Raw genomic sequence first — 21,829 nt, forward strand, 5'->3', positions numbered from 1 at the left:
TTTGCAATGTAATGCTGACACAGGTCTTCACTTAGCAAAGACATGTAGAAACACAGCTGCATAATTTGAAAAAGATTTTGAAACAGACCCTTATACTCAGGTTTTGGTATCTGTATTATCTGATCTGTGTTCTTGATGAACTCCCTGTGAAAAATGGTGCATGAAAAAGACAGGAGATGGTACCTTCACTTGTCCTTGGCTTGAGGTAATAAGGGAACCCACCAGACCTTTGCTGTGATTTCGCTATAAACACCTGAAATTAATTTTGGTTTGTGTGCAGGTGCGTGTCTTTCTCTGCCCTTCCCCCACCATTCCTCTTCTTTCCAGTTCTGCAAAAGGAAGAATCACAGCGAGCATTTCTGCAGAGGCTGTTCAGACTTGCCCAAAATGTCTGTGCCGGCGCATGCGCTCCTGCCCACGCAGCCTCTGGGGCAGCCCTCTGGCTGTGACCTAACCCCATCCTTCTCTGCTCTGCGCTGGGCTGCCCTTCCAGGATCTCCAACCCATGGGCAGGATGGAGGCTGGGAAGCTGCAGCCCGGGATCTGATCCAGCTTTTGGCTCTGGGATGAAACAAATTCACTGTCAGCATAAGCATCCTTTGCCCACAAGGTGGGTATTTAATGTCTCTACAGGACCTAGCACAAAAGAAGAAGCAAAATTCTTGTTATTAAAGTATGAATATCATGGAGAAAATATGGAGAAAACTGCTTTCGGATGGTGGCTGGCTAGGGAGTTTATAGCCCATGACCAGAACCATCTTTTCTTTTAGACCTGATGCCTCTCAGATAATTAGTATCATTTTTAAAAGTTGCCTTTATTTGTAGTACATGTTCCTAAAACTCTGGACAGAGACCCCATAATTTCAGGAATTAGTCCAGACATGTAGTAAGATTTAGTGCTTCTGTTACTGATTTATGGACAAAATTTCTGTCACTGGCAGTCTTTGGGAGAAGAGATTTGGATGTGTGCACAATTAGTCAGTGTTTCTATGCTCTCTCATTAATAGTTTGTGGGTGGTAGTTTGTTATATGTAACATTTCTTTTTCTAGATCTGGGAGTGCAGGACACTGGACTGATTTTGCTGGTAAAATCAGACATAGCTGTGGTATTTGGAATTATTCTAGACACAATTAATTCTTGCTGTAGCTGTACTTGCTGCAGCACACAGCTGGGACTGCTGCACACCACAGAGGGAGAAAAAAAATGGCCTTTGCTTAAAATGAGTGTGGAGAGACTCCCATAGGAAATGTTTTTGTTTTGTTTTTTGAAATCTGTGTGTGGCATAGGAAAGGAATGGGTGGAAGAATGATAACAAGAGAGAGCATGTCTGTGGGAGAGATAAGATTGAAAAGGGCTGGTAAGCAAAATGCTCAAAGTTGAGCCCATGTTTGCAAAATCATGCAACCTTTAGAAAAGCTGATGCTCATTTTGTTGTGTAACTGGTACTGAGGTCCTGGAAAATACAGCCCTCCAAATTAGCAAGATAAGAATTCGTGTTCCAAAATCCTTTAGTAAGGATTCTCCTTTCTCTGTGTGTCTATATTAAAAGCCATGAAAACAAAGACAGTCTTGCTGGGCAGATTTTGGGGGATTTATTTCCTTTTTATAAAGAAACAAATTCTGACTGTTTTTTCCCATTGATTTCTACATGAGCCCCATCTTGTGTGTTCTCTGCAAAACATCTCACTGGCTCTAGCAGCAAAAAGGCATTCAGATGCTTTGCCTGAAGAGAGCTTCTTTTCCTTTAAATCCCAGCAAAAAATGAGAATGGGTGGCAGTGGCTGATTCAATAGCTTTTGAAGTACAATACATACCTATGTGTGCTTTTTATGTATATGTGTATGCATTAAATATATATTTGGATGTGCTTTAAGACTTACTGGGCATCCGCCCTTGGGCTCTGCTTTCTATGATTAACCTGATTAGCATTGCAATTATAAATACCTGGTAAATGTCTGCCTTTGATCTAACCCACCTGTCACTCAATAGTCTTTTAAACTCGAGGTTTCCTCTCTCCTTCTTGACATTTGTCATTGTCTTCCCTCTGAATGCCTTCCTTGCAGTTCTCAAAAGCTGGCCCAAAAGCCCTAGGAGGGGAGATTGGAGTATCAAGTACCACGATCCGGGCTCATAGGCAGCTGCCATGTTCTAAAAGGTCTCTTTATTCTTTGCAGCCACGGCTTTACCGAAATAACAAATATTCACTTCCCAACCCCTTTATCTTCTGTGAAAAAAAATCCCCCAGAATAACAATAAGTTCTTCCCTCTTTCCAGCCTAGCCCAGTGTACATTAATACACCTTGTAATTGCTTGTCTCTATCGATTTTAGTCCTTTGCCCTTTTTTGCTCCTTCTTTTTGTACTTCAGCTTCATCATTGATCCTATTCACTCTATTCCCAGTGCTGAAATCCAAATCCCAGATGCCAGCAAGGAATACTCAGCCATTCATGACAAATTGAATGGCTCAATTTAAAGGGGAAGATAGCACCTCATCTACTGTTACTATTCACCACAATAATCTCCATTGCCATTCAGGGGAGACAGCGGCGTGTCCTGAGTTCAGGGACAGACTATGCTGATCATCTCTGCCTTGAAAGGACTCCAAGGAGCGTTGCGCATGACAGGGAGTCACCTTTCTGCCTTTGAAGGTTTTTATGCATTCACATCGAGACAATGGTCAACACTACTAAGAGCCCAGGAATGCTGTTCCGTTCACCCCCGCCCTGGCACGCTCTCACCCCGCTTGCAGGAACATGCCAAAAAATAAGCCAGGGAGGCTGAAATAAGTCCAGATCCTCGGCTGGTAGGAGTGGGCTGTCAGCATCAACACTTCTGCTACGGGATCAAGGAGGATTCAGGGGGAAAACCCAAACTTCTGTACTTTAGCAAATGCTGCACCAAGGACAGCCTCGTCAGACGTAATCACCTGTCCCATTGGCTTCCAGGTAGCTTCTGATGGGCTCTCCATCTGGAGTCCTGCCTACAGAAAGAACTCACACGGGGAATAGGAGCTGCCAGGAGTGCCTCATCTATACCCATGGTGCCAAAGTGTCCTAGGCTGCTCAAAATCATTTGTTGACAGTTGCTATGATCAGAAAATGGACCTCTCAGCTGAAGATGGGTGCAATCAGGAAAGAGCTGGTGCTCCTTCATTACTATTTTTTTTTAAATATTTATTGGTAAATTTTGCCCATAGGGATTTCATTTTGGCTTTCCTCCACTGAAAATATTCTTCTTGCAGAATTTAACTGTATACTTTTCAGTCAACATGATTCCATTTTTTTTCTTGTTAAAAACGTTTAGGGCTTTTTTTTTTTCCATGCATCATTTGTGCAGCTGCATAACTCAAATAATTATGATACAGAATTTGGTTTTGGTTTTCTTTTTCCCTGTTAACTTCATTAGCCGTAGCACAGAGGACCATAAATCCTCATTTGCACACACTGTCAGCAATGGGACTGTGCTGCATTACCAGAAAGTGGGCACAGAGTGGAGATAAAATTATATTGGTTACAAATAGCAGTGCAGCACATTGATTTCCTGAACTGCAAACAGTTGCAAGAACCATTCTGGTTTGATGTGTTTTGTGGTGGTATTATTCCCACTGGAGAAGGTTATGTCTTGGTGGGGTGAATTCCAGCCTTTCTCCAGAACCAGCTGTCTATAGCAATCCAGCTCACAGATGTTTTGTTCTGCTGAGAATTGTTAGGGAGAACGGAAATCAGTTCCAGACCATGTCCTTGTTTTCCAGGTGATAATGTCTCTCCAGGTCTTCTGATAGATTTTTTTTTTTTTTTGGCTACCTGATATTTTTCCTTATGTTTCCCAAAAGAAGAGCAGATTATTAGAAGCCCCATCTGCCTGCCAATTGTTCGCTCACAGTTCCCACTCAGTTCTGGCTATTGCAAGATGCAATGAGGCAACTGAGCCACAGTGCAGAAATAAATGCTGATGCAGACCAGGGCTCTCCAGTAGGATGTTCCCATTAAAGACTAGCTCACAGGGCTGCAGAGCTCCAGCCAGCTGTGTCTAGACTAACCTGGGAGGCTTGGAGAGCTTCAGCTTAGTGATCCTGCTTTTCTGAATGAGAACATTTGTTTTAAAATAAGACTTTGAAGTACAGTGAAAGATTTTATGTTGCTAAGCCCATGAAGAATCATCAGGGAACCCCGAAGAAGACTGACAACCAACCAGTGAAAGGAGGAAGGGCGGTTTTCCCTAGAGATTTCTTGTAGGTCTTGGCTTCTGCTGAGCTAAACACAACATGGAAATACTCTTTGTCAAACTACTGTCCTATCTCCTGCCAAAATCAGGAAAGGATATTTTGTGATAAAAAAAAATATAAACATATATTAACTAAACTTTTGCAAAGATTCAGGAATTTAGGTTTTGGATTTCAACCAGTTTGTGCTTCCTCCAGACCAGTCTTATCCTCTACATCTCAATACAGTTATTGTGTTTTGTGTAAGGGTAAAATCTGAAATGTCAGCAAGAGGTGTATGGGTCTGTATAGATCTTGTTATAAGCCTTAATTAGGTCTGGATGACAAATCACAGAATTACAGCATGCTGGTCAAGAATGTTGGTGTCTTATTTTTTCTTGTTCTCAGGCTTTTGGGGTAGATACACCCTGCTCACATTTGATGGCATTATTCTACCACCATGAGGGCTGGAAATGTATTTATTTATTGCAGCTATAGCTAAGGTTTTAAAATAATCTTATATCTCTCTTCAGTCATAATAAAACCATGAGATAAAATGCCTCTGGTATATTAGCAGCTAGCCTGAGGCTCAATATTTTAGTTTCTGCATAATACAAAATGTCCACTTTTTATTGAAATCCTCGATTTTCCCCACTCTTAGCTCAAAACTGAGATTGAAATCAGTAAACTCTCTTGAACTGGGTAACCTGCTCTTCCTATCTGGAAAGTAGGAAGAGATTGTGAGCCAAAACATTTATACAGAATTAAAGAAGATATTCCTCACTCTAAGCCTTGTTTCATTGTTGCAGCTCTGTGAGAAAGGGGAGGAAAGTACCTGCCTTTTGAAGGACGTGGCCAATTTTCTTTTGATCTGTTTTTCAGACAAAACTCAGTGTAAAGGCCATCCCCAGGCACTGCAGACATGGCCGGTAAAATGCTGCTTCAAAGGGTGGAGAAGATAGAATTAGAGCATTGATTCATCTCTCTATGCAGGAATGGTTTGCTGAAATTCACTTCATGCCATCTTTAAATTACATATAAATACAAAGAAAGGATTATTTAGCAAGTTAATTGAGGCTTTTTCGTGTGGGTAATTCCTGCATGAGCTTTCTGTTCAGCTCTTTTTGAACTTTGAACAGAGTATCCTTGAGATATTCTTGAGTGTAGAGCCTGGAAGGACTCTCCAAATCAATGGCCTTCCCAAAACACCTGTTGCAGCCCTTGCCCTGAACCTATTGACACATGGTGGGAATGATGCCTATCTTTAGGATAACCAGCTTGATGGATAGAGTCTGACTGCTAGTCTGTTCTAATTAGGTCATATATAGGGCATTAATATGCATCTCTGTAGGTAAATCTAGCATTAAGATGAGTTATCTTTGTCCCTAAATAAAGTTGTTCATATTACAGTCCTGCCAAGCCACCAAGGCTTGCCCCTTCCCTAGAAGATCATGGTACATGAAAGATTCCACTAATGGAAATATTGAAAGACAATCCATATATAAAAACATTAGGAAGGATTTCCATCCTTTATAACACAACCCTTCTTGCAGCCCCATAGTTGAAGGGAGAGCATTGTCCCCATCCACAGACAGCTGTGAAATATTTTCATCTTGTCCTCTGAAGTGGACTGAAAGAACAGCTTGGAATATTTCAGTTTCAGAAAATTCTGTCATTTCTCACCTGCAAAATCTTCCCTGTGACTTCTGAGATGCTGTTTGGCACCGTGGGCAGCTCTAATGGCTCCTAATGAGTGGTGTTCATGGGGCCCTGAGAGCTGCAGAGAGCTGCTTTAACACACTGGCCCTTTGTAGGGCAAAAGCCAGGGGCTCAGCTGGTGCCTGCGGAATTAGGAACAATTAGAAATGCTTTAACTGAAGTCAACAGAGCCACCTAAACTTACCACATTTGAGGAACCAGGACAGGCTGCGCAGCACTCGTAGTAACAGGACTCAGGCTGATTATGACTCAGGGGCAGAGTGGGAAAATAGGAAATTTTTGAACAATAACCCTTTCTGTGCTGCAAGCAGGTCAAATGCTGTCCCATTTTTATGACCCAGAAGAGAGGTAGAGTTTAGAAGCACACAAAAGCCCCAGAAAAGGAGTTAGGTTTGAGGTCACATTTTCATAGCCACATTATTGAACTGTACCTCTGAAAGACAAAAGAGGAGGTGATGTCCCAGCATGTAGTTGTTGCTTAATGATTGTGCTGTCGGTCTGGGGAGGGCGGAGTGGCAGGTTGCTTAACAGTTTTACATTTTCCCATGGTATAATACTGGTGATACAGTTGGCTATAATTAAAGGGTTATATAAATAAGCCATTGGGAAACAAATTAATTTATTTCCTTGGTAGAGCTAGTTATGTAATTTGGGGCTTGCACACTGATCTACTTTCTCTTTGAAGCACTCAGCCCCCCGCCCCTCCGCCAGACCTGGTCCTCCTCTCCCAATTGTTTTAAAATAATTTCAAAACACGTCAAGGAATGCAGATGTGAAATGTGCTGCAGCTTGAACTTCCTTGAAGCAGCAATGTCCCTAATGAGAAAAAGCTGGAGAGCAGAGTGAGATCTGGCTTGTAAAACAGCTTTATGGCATGTTTATTACAAAAGGCCCTCAAATGGACAGAGCAGGGGTGCACAGAGGTGTTGGTGCCACTGGGCTATACTGGACAGCAGCTCCTACCCACTGCCCCCACTTTAACAGGGAGTGGGAGAATCACCTGGAACTCATTTGGGACAGCTTCATTGATTTTGGGGATGCTCAAACTTTTTGTATTTACTGAGGATCTGACCCAGTTCTAGGGATGGTAAAAGGAAAGATAGGCTGGTTCCTACCCCGAGCAGAGAAATTGCCTTTCTCCTAGGAAATAATAAAATGTCATTAGAATTCCATTTTACAAACCAAAGTATAACTCTATGTTTTCCTCTTATGCCTGTGTTTCTTTTATGAGCTTCTAAGTGGCATCATTAAGCTACTCTCCCTTCTGTTATTTCTCTCATATTTCATCATGTAATTTTTTTGCATTCTCTTCCCTAGAAATGTAGGCCTTGAGCAGTAGAAAATTTTAAACAAATTCCAAAACTTAGATTTTGCATACAAAGCTGTAGTACAGAAAGGAAAAAAAAAAACAAAACAAAACAAAAAAAAAAACCAAAAGAAAAACCAATTTCCATGAAGGCTATATATGCTAATACTAGTTTCCTGTAATTAGACATCACTTTGGCTTCACAAGGAAAATAGACAAAAGGAAAAAGAGAAAAAAGGGGGAAAACTAGCATTTGAAATGTTGACATAAAGACCATTGCTGCACTTCAGGCAGCTCTTCCAGGCTCCAGCTGAGAGATTCAAGTAAGATTCACCACCCAAAGGGAGTTGTAAATCTGTGAGATTTCTGGTGCTGAATGAAAAGACAAAAAGCATTAAATTAGTTATGAAACATACCTCTTCTCCTCTGACATGAATGTCCAGCTATAAAAATCTCAGACCTGATCTCTTGGACTTGCCATTGTGGAAGACCCTGCTTGACAGAGGAGGAACGGCAGTGCTGGTTTGCTTTGGTTTAGATTTTAAGATTTCTAGTCTTAGGATAATTCCAAGTCCTAGCTGGCTACAATAATTTCCTTTTAAACTTTTGTTTAATGTAGTGCAGTCACTTCACAGCGTGTGCCTCAGGAATGAACATCAACCAAAAGTGCTGATGGTGTTTATCTTACACTACAGGGAAGCCACTGATCAAAGCAATGTATATTTTAATCAGAACTCTTCCCAAAGTGGCAGCTTCCACTGCCAGCACACTCCTGGTGTGTATCTGCTAACTCTGCAGAAAGAATAAAGGAGAACAATTAGTAACAGTCTGGAGGCAAATTTGAAGCCATCCAACAGATCACCAAAGTGGATATCAAGTGGAAGACTCAGATAAAGCTGGGCTGGAGGCCAGGCTGTGTTTGTCTCTGGTGGATTCTGAAGGGAGTGAGACCCATTGTTTGCTCACAAAGTATCTATCATTTGAGCATTTTGGAGGTTGATGGCTTTGATTTTCAAATTCTAGTCATAGACTGCAATGAACAGGAAGAAGTTATTGTGAATTAATGAACAGGACCATGATGAGTTGGGCTTTTCTGAGGGGGTTTGGTTGTTTTAGTGGGAGCTCCTGACTGCCTGCAGCCAGCATTGCATTTTGTGTATGCAGGATAAGAAGCACAAATGCTCAACCCCTGATTTTCCCTGATTTTATAAAAGAGCCAGACACACGCCTTTGGTGTCTCAGATCACCAGTGTCCAGAAATTGCCTTGACAAACTTCTTAGTAATGAAGTTTTGGCTCATTCAGCCCAGTCCTCTCCTCTAGCTGAGCCTAAGGAGCCCTGTTGTTTCTTTGATGAGGTTTCCAAAGCCATCGTGGGAATATGCAGAAAATAGGCAGCATTAAGACTGACATGAGTGGAATAACAAGTTTTTAGGCATTTATGGGGTTGAGATTGGGACTTGTGAGATGAGAAATGGTGGTTTCCTGTAAAAATCACTCAGAAATTTGGACAAATTGCTTACACTTGCTGTCCTTATTGCTCAAAATTACCTAGCCATCTGCATTAATCCATTTATCTTAAAGAAATTTAACTTTAATCATACTTAACTTCAATCATAAACTTGTGTCCCAATTATGTTAATAGCACTCAAGTATGTACTTGAGTGTCTCCCTGACTGTGTTCTTCTGAATTGCAACTATGTCTGCCATTTCCAGGGATGTAGAACTTCCCCTGAAGGAGGAGAGCAAGCTAATGTGGCTGACTAGAAACTACTCACTAGGAATGATCACGTTTGTTAAATCTTGGTAAGAACTTTCAAGAAACTGGCCTTGTCTTGATGGCCAAGGACACCACTTTTCCTCTTCTTTTTTTTTTCTTTAAGATTATTACAGAAAAATATTTTTAATTAAGTCCCAAGGTTTTTTATCTTAAAATAAATTTTTGGGAAACAGATTCTGGATCTTCAGTTGAAGAAATGAAGTGGTCTTTGAGTTACTGCTTCAAGAAAAAATTCTTGAAATATTATTCTTCATCTCTTTATTTGCATTCTTGAGACTTAAAATAACTTTGAAGTTTTTATTGAAAAATCTGAAAAATAAAACTGCCCTTTGTCTTATGGGTCAGGTTTCAGCAGAGCCTCAGTCTGGCTGCTGGCTTTTGAACCTCTGAAGATGCTGCTGTGCTTGGACTCGGCGTGACTCTACTCTTGGAAGAAGAGTATCATTGTAAGTCGTGTATAGGATGTGTTTTTCTACTTGCTGTGGAGAATCTGCTCACAAAAGAGGGGCCAAAAATATTTTCAGCGAGGTTCTACTAGTTTACATAGCTGATTAAAACTCGAGGCCCTGTTTCTTTGTGGAAACAGTATCCACTATTCACCAAAACAGCCCCTCTAGGCTGAGGGCTAAATCTCCCCTTTGGCAGCCATTTTGTTAAAGCTCAGCCTTACACTGAAGTGAGAAAATAAACTGAAGATCCTTTGAGGAAATTTTTGAGGCTTGTATGCAAACACAATATCTTTATTATGTCTTGCTGCACGTGGCTGGGTCTCTGGTTTTATATGTCTGTTGAAACAGCACCATGAGTTAGGTTGCTCACTGCTCCTGGGTATCACACATGAGGAGCCTGCTGGGGCACTGAGCAACACTTTGGCAAATCCCAACAAAATCTGAACTTTTGATCTTATGGTCTTTGAAATGAGATGGTTTTAAAATTTGTAGCAAGTCCTGCACACTTTTTAGCTATGAGCAGATGTGGCAGTGACACAGATGAGCCATTGCCTTCCTAGGAGGTAATTCTCACATGCATCTTGTTGTGCAGGCAGCAAGAGAAGATGCATCCTCAGGAAATCACAAACCTTGTAGGATGTGTTATTTACCATCAGCAGTAAGCAGCACTCTGTATGTAGTACAAGGAGGACAGAGCTGAAATAAGACAAGAAGAAATGATGCAGAAGTAAAACTGCCTCTAAAGTTCCTTTTAAATTTGCAGCACAGGAGGGAACAAGTGGACACTGATTATGATGAAACCTTTTGCTTCTTGTGTTTGGCATTCCTTAATATATCCTGATGGCTTTGATTTCCTCCTCCATCGCAGTATCAAAGAGTAAGCAGGCTGAATGTTATCCAGTTTGGTCATTTGAATACCATCCTTTTTAACTTTCTTTTCTCCCTTCCTTCCTGCCTCCCTTTCTTGGATAATGTTTTGCTTTCAGATGCTGCACCAACACAATGCTGTCCATGTCTTGATATGCCACAGGGGAAATGAGCTGAGTGCCCAGTGAATTTTATTGCTGCAGAGAACCTGGCCGAACTCTTCACACTTTGTAGCTGACACCTTCCTGTGGCAGGCTCAGGTAAAGGACAAGGACCCAGATCTTCAAATATGTCTGGTGGTTCTGAACACTGCAATGTTTTGAAATCAATTTCCCAGCTGTGGTGACTCCCGCAATTCTGAAATGAGCTTTCCTCTTTATTTCCTTGGATACACTACAGGGCTTCTTTCCTTGTTTCCTTGAACCTTTCAAGAGTTCCAGCCTGACCACACTTGTGTTGTACTATAGCGTGCCTAGAAAACATAGATGCCCTAAGTAAGTAGGGAAATTTTCTTATTTCTTGTCAGGTATGTTCTCCAGTGATAGGGTTTGGTATATTTTCCATTTTGCATTTATTTCCAGGAGAATCCCACACCAACTAAAACATCAATCAATTTAAGAGGCAGCTAATGAGCTTTCTTTGTTCTCTGTCTCATGCTGGAAAATCCCACCTGATCCCTAATTAACAAATTGATTTATTAAAAGTATAACTAATGGCCTCCCTTTGTTATTTTCTTCCAGCTGCAGAATCCCACCTGATCCCAAATTATCATATTGATTTATTTAAAATTAAAATATATGCATTGCATAGTTTCTTTATCATACCCGCCTCAGACATATGTTCCAATTAAGTGCTGATTTTACCCCTCACAGATCAAATACTTTCAGGGAAAAACAGTTGTTTAAAATGCCACATTGTCCCTCCAGGTGTTCAAATATTTGTGTTCTTACTATTGAGGTCAATATGAAGTCACTTGGTAGCATCTTGGAGCATCAGCCTTGCAGATCCATTCCAAGAAACCACCCTCCCCCTGGTGTGAGTGGATCTTTGCAGGTGACTGTTCATAAGTCTCGTGCATCCAGCGTTTTTGCTCGATAATGGATTTTTCTCCAAAGCACTGCCAGTCTCCAGTGGTGTTCCAGCCTCGCACAGGATTACAGCCAGACCAGGGGGAGCAGAGCAGGACTTGCACGCCAGGCTGATTCGCCTCTCGTTAGCAGCTTGTGACAAGTTTAGCTCAGTTTGGAAGTGTGTGCATGAATAGCAGGAGCTCAGAAACACCACTCACCTCCAAGCTGTGTCCTTGGGCTTGCAGCGATGTGCACACATGTGCAGGCAGCATGAGGCCAACACATCCTGGTCCGTAAACACGGAGGTCTGCTCGGCCTCCTGCCTGCAGGGCTCCCCAGAAACAAGTGCTGGGCCACTCACTGCAGACAGAGCCCTCGGAGAGAGGAGCTGAGAAATAACGGGCTGGATGGAGCAAGAGACAATGACACGGTCTTTGGCAAGAAAGACATGTGCTTACAGGTTATGTGAATGTCTTGCATCAGAAGAACAGCAGGGAAACGTCCCAGTCCTTGTGCCAGCCAGCCAACCTCCTTGGAGCACAGGACAAGGCAGCAGGGCCCATCCCATGCTGGTAAACCACCCCACACACATCCCCTTTTCCCTCTGAGCTGTTCCGTAAGCCTTGCTATTCCTCTGGTCGATAAAAAAGACAATCAGACTGAATTCTAAGGAAAAGAAAGTAGCCAGAGGCTGCTTGTCCCCTGCTCCCAGGGCCAGCACAGTAACCCTGCAGGGGTAACCTGGTGACCCAGCAAGTTTTTGAAGCTCCCTCTGAGCAGTGCAGTGAAGAGCCCACCACACCAAAGCTGTGCAAAGCTTGGAAAGGGACCTGAATGAGACCCTGCACATCTGCAAAGAGAAATCTGAAGCACTGTTTGCAACAAAGGACCCGAGGTGTCAGCCTTCCCTACAGGAATGCTCTTGGACTTTGGGATGCTGTTCCATGCTAAAGTGCTCTGGTGTTCCCAAGGAGGGGTGGTGATCTCTCTAGGGCAACACTAGTCTGCTTTTGTCTTCCAGCCCCTCACTCAGGTTCCCAGAACAAGGATACAACATCTCTGGCTCCATTACTTATTTGAGTCGTAAGCCCTTTATTTCTCTTGGCCCAAAATCTTCTCTGGCTATTATCCTAATAGTGAGAGCTCCTAGTTAATGCTATCCATTTTCTACACATCTCCCTCCCAGCCTCCTAGAGTCTCACAGGTTTATTTGTTTAACATGAAGTCCTGCATGCAGTTGTGTCTGTGAACAAGAGTACAGCTACACATCAGGCAGAAAAAGCCCCAGCTTAAAAATAAATTATTGAAAGGGAAAAAAAGACCTAAATAGCTTATTTAAAATCTGCCATGTTTCTTAGCACAGTTTGGAGCAGAAAAAGCACTTCATTCTAGTTCCAAGCATGAGAAGAGTGGCATCCAGCTGCTTATGCTTTAGTATGTACTTTTCCTGTTCCCTCCCTACAAACAATGTTCACATGTCATAGATCAGATAGGAGAGAAATGGGAAATTCCTCTTCTTTTACAGGAATTTAGACACCTGAATTCCCATCACATTTGTGTTACAACACAGGGCTTTGCCTCCCTGCAAGGCTCCTGGCCAGCCCTCCTGGCAAGCAGCTTTTTTTTTCATGCAGTTATCCAACAGTGAGCCAACTGGGAGACCTGGGAGCCCCGGATCCACGGCTTCCTCGCCTCAGGGCTTCAAACCCACAGCTCATACCATGCCGTGGGCTGGGCTAGGATGGGTTTTTTCCCCAGCTCCATCATGAGTGGTGCCATTGTGTTGAAAGAAATTATTAGAGCTGAAAGGGGAAGGTAATCATGGGTGATGAGGGATGCTGTCTGGGAAAGGAGATGCAGGAGACACCTTGTTTTGGTTTCTTCTGTCAGATTGTTTCCATATTTTGTTTAAAGATGATTACATTTGAAACACGTAATTATTTTCTGGAGAAGGGATCTTTACTCTCCGGGCAGTTAGTCATTCCCAGATTCCCTTCTGTAAGACCCCTCTTCTTTCCTCTAGAGCTCAAAAACCTCAGAAAGATCATCACAGGTGCCACCAACAAAGATTACTTGTGTGTGTCTAAGAACCTTCTTTGGTGTTTGAATTCCCACTCTAAGCCCTCAGTGAGAGATACTTGTCTGTCATTGTGCCTAACAAAGGATAGGTTACTGTTGATTAGAAAAAATTCCCAAAGTATGAAAGAGACCTTTTCTATGAAAATTTCTATTTCAGCAGTCATCTCCTCTTACCTTCCATGGCTGCATGTATCTCACAGAAATTAATTACACAAAAAACACTAAAGGAAATGCATGACTGCCAAGCCAGTTACACCACATATTATCTTATTAATCTTAATTGACATTTCCTTGTTTGTCTTTTCTACTTTTCTGTGCTGCAGATTTGCACAGCCCTTTTTTCTCAGTTCCAGGTGATGAGTCCAGAGAAAGGCACTGTTATCCAGCAAGCCACATCTTAGTGGAAGATTGCTTGGAGGTTTTTTGATACTATAATATCTGAGAGAAAGTATCCAAATGAAACCATAAGTAATAACCAGTAGCTTTAAGTAATGAAACCTTGAATTTCTTCTCACTTTTGTTTCTGCCAGCTCAGCTCCAAGTGTGATGCCTTTATCATATACTGTTTTTTTAAGACCAACCTCTGTTTTCAGCCATGGTCAGCCTTCGATGCACAGCAGGAAATTGTATCCCTCCCCTCTTGGCAGTCCATCTGTGTGATAATGCAAATCTCATGGACAAAACCTCTACCCAGATTTTCACAACAAATACGAAAGTTGGGTCAACCTCGCTAGAAATCAAATAAAACCAATTTTTCAGCCAGTTTACTTAGCCCCAGCTGTCCTGCCACAGTGATATAGGAAATTCACAATTGCATTCCCATCCCTCAAAGCTTACTCACTCTGAGACTTCAATTCCAGAAATTGAAATTTCCCAAAAGCCTGGAGACATTTGGAAGAAGGAGTTCACCTGTGCTGAACAAATCCTTTATGTTATCACATCAGCAGTGATGAAAACATATAGGCAAAGCAGTACTTAGTAAATTATTGTTGTACAGATTACCTGGTTTGGTCCCACCTTGTTTAAGCAGGCAGCATTTCTCTGGAAGACCCAAAAAGAAAGGCTGCTAATACTGTCTTTGAGCTCATGAAAATTTTTGGAGTGTGAAGTATGCTCTCCTGTGCAGTCATTTAACACTGTTCCAAACTGCTGCACCTGAGTGCCACGGGTGAAAATAAATTTCACACAACTACTTTGTGCATCTTCCAAGCCCACAAAAATGCCAGCTTCTTTTAATAACCTGACAATACTTGGGAACAGGTGTTTCAAAGCTGAGAAAGCTGCCTTTGGGAAACTAACCACAAGATTTACTTGGTAAGTTTGCTTGGATGAAACCTTTGTGATCTCTGTTCAAGGCTTGCCTTCTAAGTCACCTCTTTCTTTCACATGCATTTCTTCTATTGCACAGGTGCCTGTGTGAGCTCTGTCGCTGTGGTATTGGAATATTTAACCCTATTTTTAGGACATCTCCTCATTTTCCAAGTGAGGAAACAGACCACAGTAGTCTGAGTATTTTGCCCACGGTTGGTGAGGAGATGTGGGGTGCAGACCTGAACTGAGCTCCTAATTTCCAGCAAAACAGCTTTTTGTAGTGTTAAGGAAATGGAAAAGAGGTGTCTCTGTTGTTACCAGATAATTAAGAGATATTAAGAATTTTGAAAGCAGTTAAATATGCAAGCAGAAATGTTTCTTTTCTGTTCCTTTGGGAGTGCAGACACACAAAATGCCTGTATTTCATTGCTCCTTTGGAATCATGGTCATTTCATATGTGTAACTACTTACCTTCCCACACATTTGATGTCAGTAAAGTAGTTTAAGATCTTCAGATACAAATTGTTTTCAATCAAAGCATAATGAATAAGTTTGTCTAGTGCAAAGCATGTCAGGTTTCATCAAACTAACAGGAAAAACTGGCTTACTGTCATTAATGCACCAAACAAGGACACAGCCCAGTTTGTTTCCAAAGCTACAAAGTTTTGTGTTGTCATCTTCTATTTCTGTGGAAAGAAAAAATAAGTACAGAGCAATAATTCCCAAGCCAACACCTTCCTGGTGGTGTCATGGCATCTTCTGTAAAGAACCAATAAATCTTTTTGGCCCTCTTGAAGATGGCTCAGTTTTGTCAGAGGGACTTCCAGACCCATTTGTTGATGGTTCTTGACACTGAGCCCTCCACCTCAGGAGGCAAAGAAACTTTCATCCCCAGCAAACACTATAACTGGCCCAAGAAAGCTATGCAATCTTCCACAGGAGGGTAGAGATCCCTTTTAGTGGGGTTTCTTAGGGTCTCCCCCGTTATTCTGCAGTAAGTAAATCACCAGAGAATCATAGGGATGTTGGTGGTGGCACATGTGCTCTGACACTCAGCAGCAAGATGAAAATGTGGCATGGTCTGCCAAAGGACTGCTCTAGATCGTCAAGGAGCAGGAAGGGAACCCATGCTCTATCATCAGGAAAAGGCATTTCTTCATCATCATATGGTAGAAATCAGTCCCATTATGTTCTCTTCTCATGTTTTGAGCAGAGTGTTGACAAAGGAGTGGATTTGCCCCAGAGCAGTTAAAACCAAAAACCCAAGAGGTCCTCTCCACAGGCATTTTCCTGGCATTCTCTGACATGCAGATTGACTGATAATATCACCATAACAGCTGTTATCTCAAATGTCTGCCTCCAGGCAAATTAAAAGTAAAGAAAAGCCAAAACACTTGAAGAGATGAATATAGGAGGCATTTGCCAGTAATTTGCTGGCCCTGGATTGCCTGCTGTCAGGGGTAAAATGAAGCGTGTTTGCTTTATAAGAAAATTACAGAGCTGTCATCCCTGCAGCTCACACACACAGAGCAATGGAGAGTAGCACCATTGCCAGGACTGAAGGCAAAAGGATTGTTTTTCCAGCCAGAATCTGAAACAGCCTTTCTCAAGGGTATGCCTGAGCCTTGCTGCCAGGGAGCAGCAGGAGCAGGGCTGCCCCCAGATGAGGCCAAGGAAAAGGAACCCCCATGCAGCCAGGGCACGAGCACAGCTGCTGCAAACATGGCAAATGTGTGAAGTGGGTCCAGGGTCCACCCTGAAAGGCCCAGCCAGCACCAGCTGGAGATGGGCTACAGGGCTTAATTTTGGATAGGCTCCAGCTATCATCTCCATCATCTCTAGACTCTTAAGCCATGATTGCTTTTCTGATGCTCTGGGTGAAGAATGATTCTTCTGAAAGAGACCAAGAAGGTTCTGAGGTGACGTGTCATCTTGGGGTAGTGGGTTTTTCTCTGGTTAGATGAACTGAAGTCAGCACCTCTTTGATGCAGACAGAGATGCTTGAAATGACCAGTCTGACAAATGTGTAAAAAATAATTTTAAGAAAGATCTCTGGGCCAAGCTGAAGTCAAAGCCTCTGAGTGCTCTTTTCAGAGCTCTTATTGAGGGAATTAAAATGCCTCTGACAATATTTGGCTATTGGAGATGGGGTAAGAGAGTAAGGGCTGTTGTTTTCAGTGTCTGAAGAACATACTGACCTCCACAAGAGAAGACACACAAGTTTATAGGAGGGTTCAATTCTCGACCATACCATATCTCAGTAAAACTCTGCCTTCATGAAAAAATAACTCCCTCTGGATTTTTATCCCTTTAAATTGTGTTCACGTGTAACAAGCCTGGCTTTTGCATACTTTTAACAGTGCTGGAAGTAGAATTACCACAGAACTCTTCAATATTTTAGTGAGAAGGGGGTACTACTAACCATAAAGCTCATATTTAAAATCCATCTGCCTTCTGATTTGAGGCTAAGACAGGCCAAGAAAGCCCCATGGGCCTTAGGAAGAGAAGGTCATCTTGGTTTTGCTGGAGAGGGAAAATGAAAGCTTTACAGATGTTTGGGGAGTAGGAACTTCACCATTTCACAGATGTCTGTAGCTGGGACATTTATTTTAATAGTCAGACCTTTAACATTACAGAGTGCTAACCATGGCATAAAAGATGTCCAGGAAAGGCTATGAATTTTCAAGATTTAAGATTAAATTCAAGAAGCAGCAGTAGTCTAGCTAAAACAATGGTGAGGAAGTGAGCAAATCCTGGTTTGGCTCCTGTTTCTGACCCTGGTTTTGAAAGTGTCACTTTTATTCTTTGTATATGTTTCTCAAGCCTTTATCATCTGTTGCATGATGGTAGCAGATCTTCCCACGCAGGGTGCATCTGCATGAACATTTCCATTTTAATTCATAGTTCAAATCAGGAGCAAGCTTTGGAAATTATCCTGCCACCCCTCCTGCTCACAGTGCCTGGGTTCACAGGCCAAGCTGGTTATCTCCACTGGGACAGAAACAGGCAGGGTGGAGCCAGGGAACTTGAGTAAATCCCCACAGAAATTCAAGCATAACCCAGTGCATGCCACACTTCTAAATGTCTCTTTGTGTCACTAAGGCCTCTCTAAGAACTGAAGGGGACCCATGTGGTTTGAAATGGTAACTGAGGGACCTGCCACGTGGACAGCATCACCTCATCTCAGTCCTTCTTGCGACTGGTTCCTCGGGACTTGCCTGGAAGGAACACTGGTGAATGGCATTTCCAGGAATGGCATTTCCAAAGCAAAAGCCCTTTCTCTACTCTAAAAGTTGAAATTCTTTGTTGTAATTCCTGGAAAGTGATCAGTCTAAAAAGTCCTGGCCATGCTTACAAATATATGAAAACAATCGTGGTGGAAGTTTTGAAAAAAAAAAAAAAAAACAAACCAAACCACCACCACCCCCCCAAAAAAAAAAAAAAAAAAAAAAAAAGGCAAAGCTTTACATTCAGGAGTGTAGAACTTTGGGCCTTACCAGCATTTTGTAAAAGTGCCCTGCCATACTTTTTTGTAGAATTGTTTGTGAAACTTTGGGCAAATCTAGGCCATTTGACTCTTTTCATTGGAAATAACATAAAACTCTGTGGTTCTTGCTTTTCATCTGCCAAAATTAAGGGAACAATTGTACTGGGGTCCCTTGAAGTGTCAGGAATTGCAATTTACTAATTAAGGTTCAAGTGAGATTTAAGTAGAACTGGAAAAAATTCTGTTCACTGTTTTTTATGACTTCTGAAATGTATACAGATTTAGTCTGTATGTCTGTGTAGTTTTCTGTGATACATATTTGAGCTGCTGGGTCTGCAACATGAATGAATAGAGAACTTTAAAACATACATTGCTGAATATTACAGGAAGCACATACTGTAGTTTTGCTCAAACTCTGTCCTTGCTATTTTCTTTGGAAGCCTTGCGTAATATTGGAAATGCTATCAAGCTGTAGGTCTCAAAATTACAAGTAAGGTGCTCTTCCATGTTGAAATAATTTGGGAACAAAGTCATTGGCATAATTCATTATCATACATATAAAATGGTGACAGAAAGAGTAAAAGAAAGCTTTGCTCTTATTATCTTCTATACTTCTTCGTGCACAGCACCTGTCCAGAGCTGTGAGGACTTGCACAGCTCATAATGTATGGATCAAAATCTCTGGTGGGCTAGGAGAACATGGCTGCATTGCAGTCCATGCATCTGAGCCAGTTCCCACCACATTTTTTTCTGAAATGAAGCAAGCAGTGCAAGGAAGTCAAAGGTGACTTGAAAAAGCAGAAATAAAAATATTCACTAATCAACAATATCCAACCCCCATTTTTTCTGCCTGCAAACCCTTGTCCTTACCGTCTCTGTGAGACTATAAATTGATCTTTGTAACATGTCCAGAAGATTAAAAATAATCCAGGCTCTCACAGAACACAGAAACACATTGCTCATTCCAGAATTGAGGAGTCCTCAGGGAGGTGCTGCTTTCAAGTTAAACCAAGATAACTTTAGCATGAGTGTCGCAGCAATTCTGAACCGCACTGAGTCCAGGAGGTGATTTCTTGGGAATCACTTTCCTGAAGTTTCATAGATATTGCCAAAGAGAATGTTTTAAGAGAACAAAGTAGATTTTTCTTAGCACTGAAGTATTCCCAGGAACTTGCTCGGTGGAATGAGTAGAGGCCACATCAGCTGCAGAAGCAGAAATTTCATTTAATATTGGGTTTGCATGGCGCAGTGTAATACTTCCTTGGTCTCCAGGGACCTGTAAATATCCCTAATAGTTCATGTGCCAGAACATCAATGCTGACTGCATTTCCAGGTCTGATGTTTAATTTCTGTCACTTCAGCCAAGGCAGATCAGTGTTCAGCAAGTGATTTACGGGTTTGCCAGCTACTGTCAGCCAAACCACGGTGCTCTGGGATTCAAACAACACTAAGGAGTCAACCTGCAGGGTGCAGCAGCATCTGCAGCTGCCTCAGGTGAGCATCATTGACTCAGCTTTTCTCACGAGCAAAGGGGCAGTCACTGAGCAGAGAGGAGCTGCCTTTTGGCACCTGAAACTTTTGTGCTGCCCTTAGGGGTACCACAGCTCTGGGTCACACTGTTCAGTGCATGAAAGTTTGTGCAAAACCCCTGAAGTTGATTGTCTTCTGGGAAAGAAGGGTTACAGGGTTGCAAAAACATTCAGAGCTTCTTCATACTTCTGTCACAGCGGCTTTTGGGCTCTGAATAGCATTTTGTTGCCTTTGAACCCAGTTTCTGTCCTCAAAAGAGCAGCAGATAGCAATCATCAATCTTTCAATGAAATAAGTACGATTTTGAAGCACTGCTTCTGGGTTAAAAGAAAAGGTTTTATTTTATTAGAAAACTTTGTCTCTCCTCTGAAAACTGTTTCCAAAAACATCCACGTACAAGTACAGCTAGCACAATCATCCCTTTGCACAGCAAGCCCTTAGACACTGTCTTCCTTCTTCCAGATGACTTTTGTAGCCCACCTGGGAAATAAATTACTGGGCATTGCTAGAGTTAGTAAACCTATATACACTCATAAAAGTTCAAACCAAAGTGTGATCATAAAGTACTTATGGGTCAGTAATCACACCCTTAATTTTCAGAAATAGAGTAGATGGTATTATCTGGAGAAAAAAAAGTTCTGTTTTTTCTTTCTAAATATCCTGCTATAAGCTAGTAATAAGTATAAAAATTAGGACCTGGTTGAATATTTGCTGAAGCCAGTCTAAAGTCTTTTTTCCAGGTACTTTGGTGGGAGCCCTTCAAACCTTTCTATTCAGAACAGCACCTATGTCATAAGGATTTCATAAAGTCACCGTTAAATTGCCCCATTATGTGCTACAAACTTGAATGTAATCATTTGCTTAAATGCTTTGCAGAATAAGGATGCACTTTGAGCCAAGCATGGGCCTAAAATCCATGTCCAACAGCCTTAATATTTAGCAGGCCACGCTGCTTGTCACACAGATCTTTTGCCATTTAAGTTGTGACATTGGTTTGAGCTTTGGAAAAAAGGGTCTTCTAACATGTTCTTCCAAAAATGATATCCAAGAACGCTGGCTGGAGGCAGTGTGCGGGATTATTTCAAAAGCAGACTTTTGTAGAAAGTGATGTAGTTCTTATTTTCCTGGTTTGCTCTCAGGTCATGCTGCTGCTGTCGTGCATCTGAGTCCCAGTGCTAGAAATGAAAAGGTTCAGAGAATCATGACACCAAGGAAAGGCCCAAAGCTGCACTCTTCTCCTGAGAGCTTCTCTTTTTTTTTTTTTTTTTTATTTTACACCACAGTTTTTCCTGTCAGCATGTTCCAATGTTTCTGCACTCCCAGTCCACCTGCAGCAGCCAGGGCCAGCCAAAGCAGGCTCTCGTAGCCTGGTGTTCCTGCTGGGAGCTTCTCACAGCACGAGCAACCTCCTTTCCAGCACATCACAGGTGTTCTCCACATGGCACGAGCAGGTGAGAGCACAACTTTGCCAAACCATGATGAAGTTTGGTAGCTGAAACACAAAATCCACGTTTGGCCTGAGATCTGAATCTGGCTCTCTGCTCCATGCTGTGCTCCAAGCCAAATCAAACTGCAGCACGTCATGAAAACCAACAGCGCCGTGCTTTGCTCGTGTCAGATCTGCATCCAACTCCAAAACTCTGAGGAGGAACCTCCTCCCTGTATGTGAAACAGTGGTGTCAATGCCTGACATGTTAGGTAGGAGTGGTAGCACCCTGAGAAAAATTCAAACACCTGAAAGCCTGCCCCTAAAATTCCTTGGGGAAGGCACCAAAATGCCGTGAAGGATTGGAGGTGCAATGAAATTGCTGCTTCATGTAGCTTAAAACAGCAACCCTAAGCCACGAAAGAAGCACATGAGCAAGATTTATGAGTGGTTCAAGTTCTAGGACAAAGCATTCCCCTGCCTTTTTGGTTCCTAAAGTCTCTTATTATTAGTTTAAGAGCTGCCAGGCAGACAGAGTAATTCATCCAGCCTACCTGTGTTTTTTTTACTGGGGGGAGAATGCAAAGGATGTGTTCTATATTCT

At 42.1% G+C, this 21,829-nt stretch overlaps 1 long non-coding RNA gene across 10 annotated transcripts in view; it reads left to right on the forward strand.

The window, feature by feature from the left end:
* The first annotated feature begins 445 nt into the window (after positions 1-445).
* LOC140683778 (uncharacterized) overlaps positions 446-21,829 on the forward strand; it is a 64,239-nt gene continuing 42,855 nt past the window's right edge. For 5 of the 10 annotated variants that reach the window (XR_012055238.1, XR_012055236.1, XR_012055232.1 and 2 more), the window contains exons 1-4: positions 446-610; positions 8,943-9,032; positions 9,352-9,452; positions 10,442-10,582. This is a non-coding gene — a long non-coding RNA (uncharacterized lncRNA). Of the gene's footprint in view, positions 611-8,942; positions 9,033-9,351; positions 9,453-10,441; positions 15,579-19,630; positions 19,764-21,829 lie in introns of those variants that run through there. The other 5 variants (XR_012055234.1, XR_012055240.1, XR_012055239.1 and 2 more) reach the window with 5 other exon arrangements.

The sequence above is a fragment of the Taeniopygia guttata genome, chromosome 3 (assembly GCF_048771995.1).
Source record: "Taeniopygia guttata chromosome 3, bTaeGut7.mat, whole genome shotgun sequence".
In the NCBI taxonomy this organism is placed as follows: Eukaryota; Metazoa; Chordata; class Aves; order Passeriformes; family Estrildidae; genus Taeniopygia; species Taeniopygia guttata.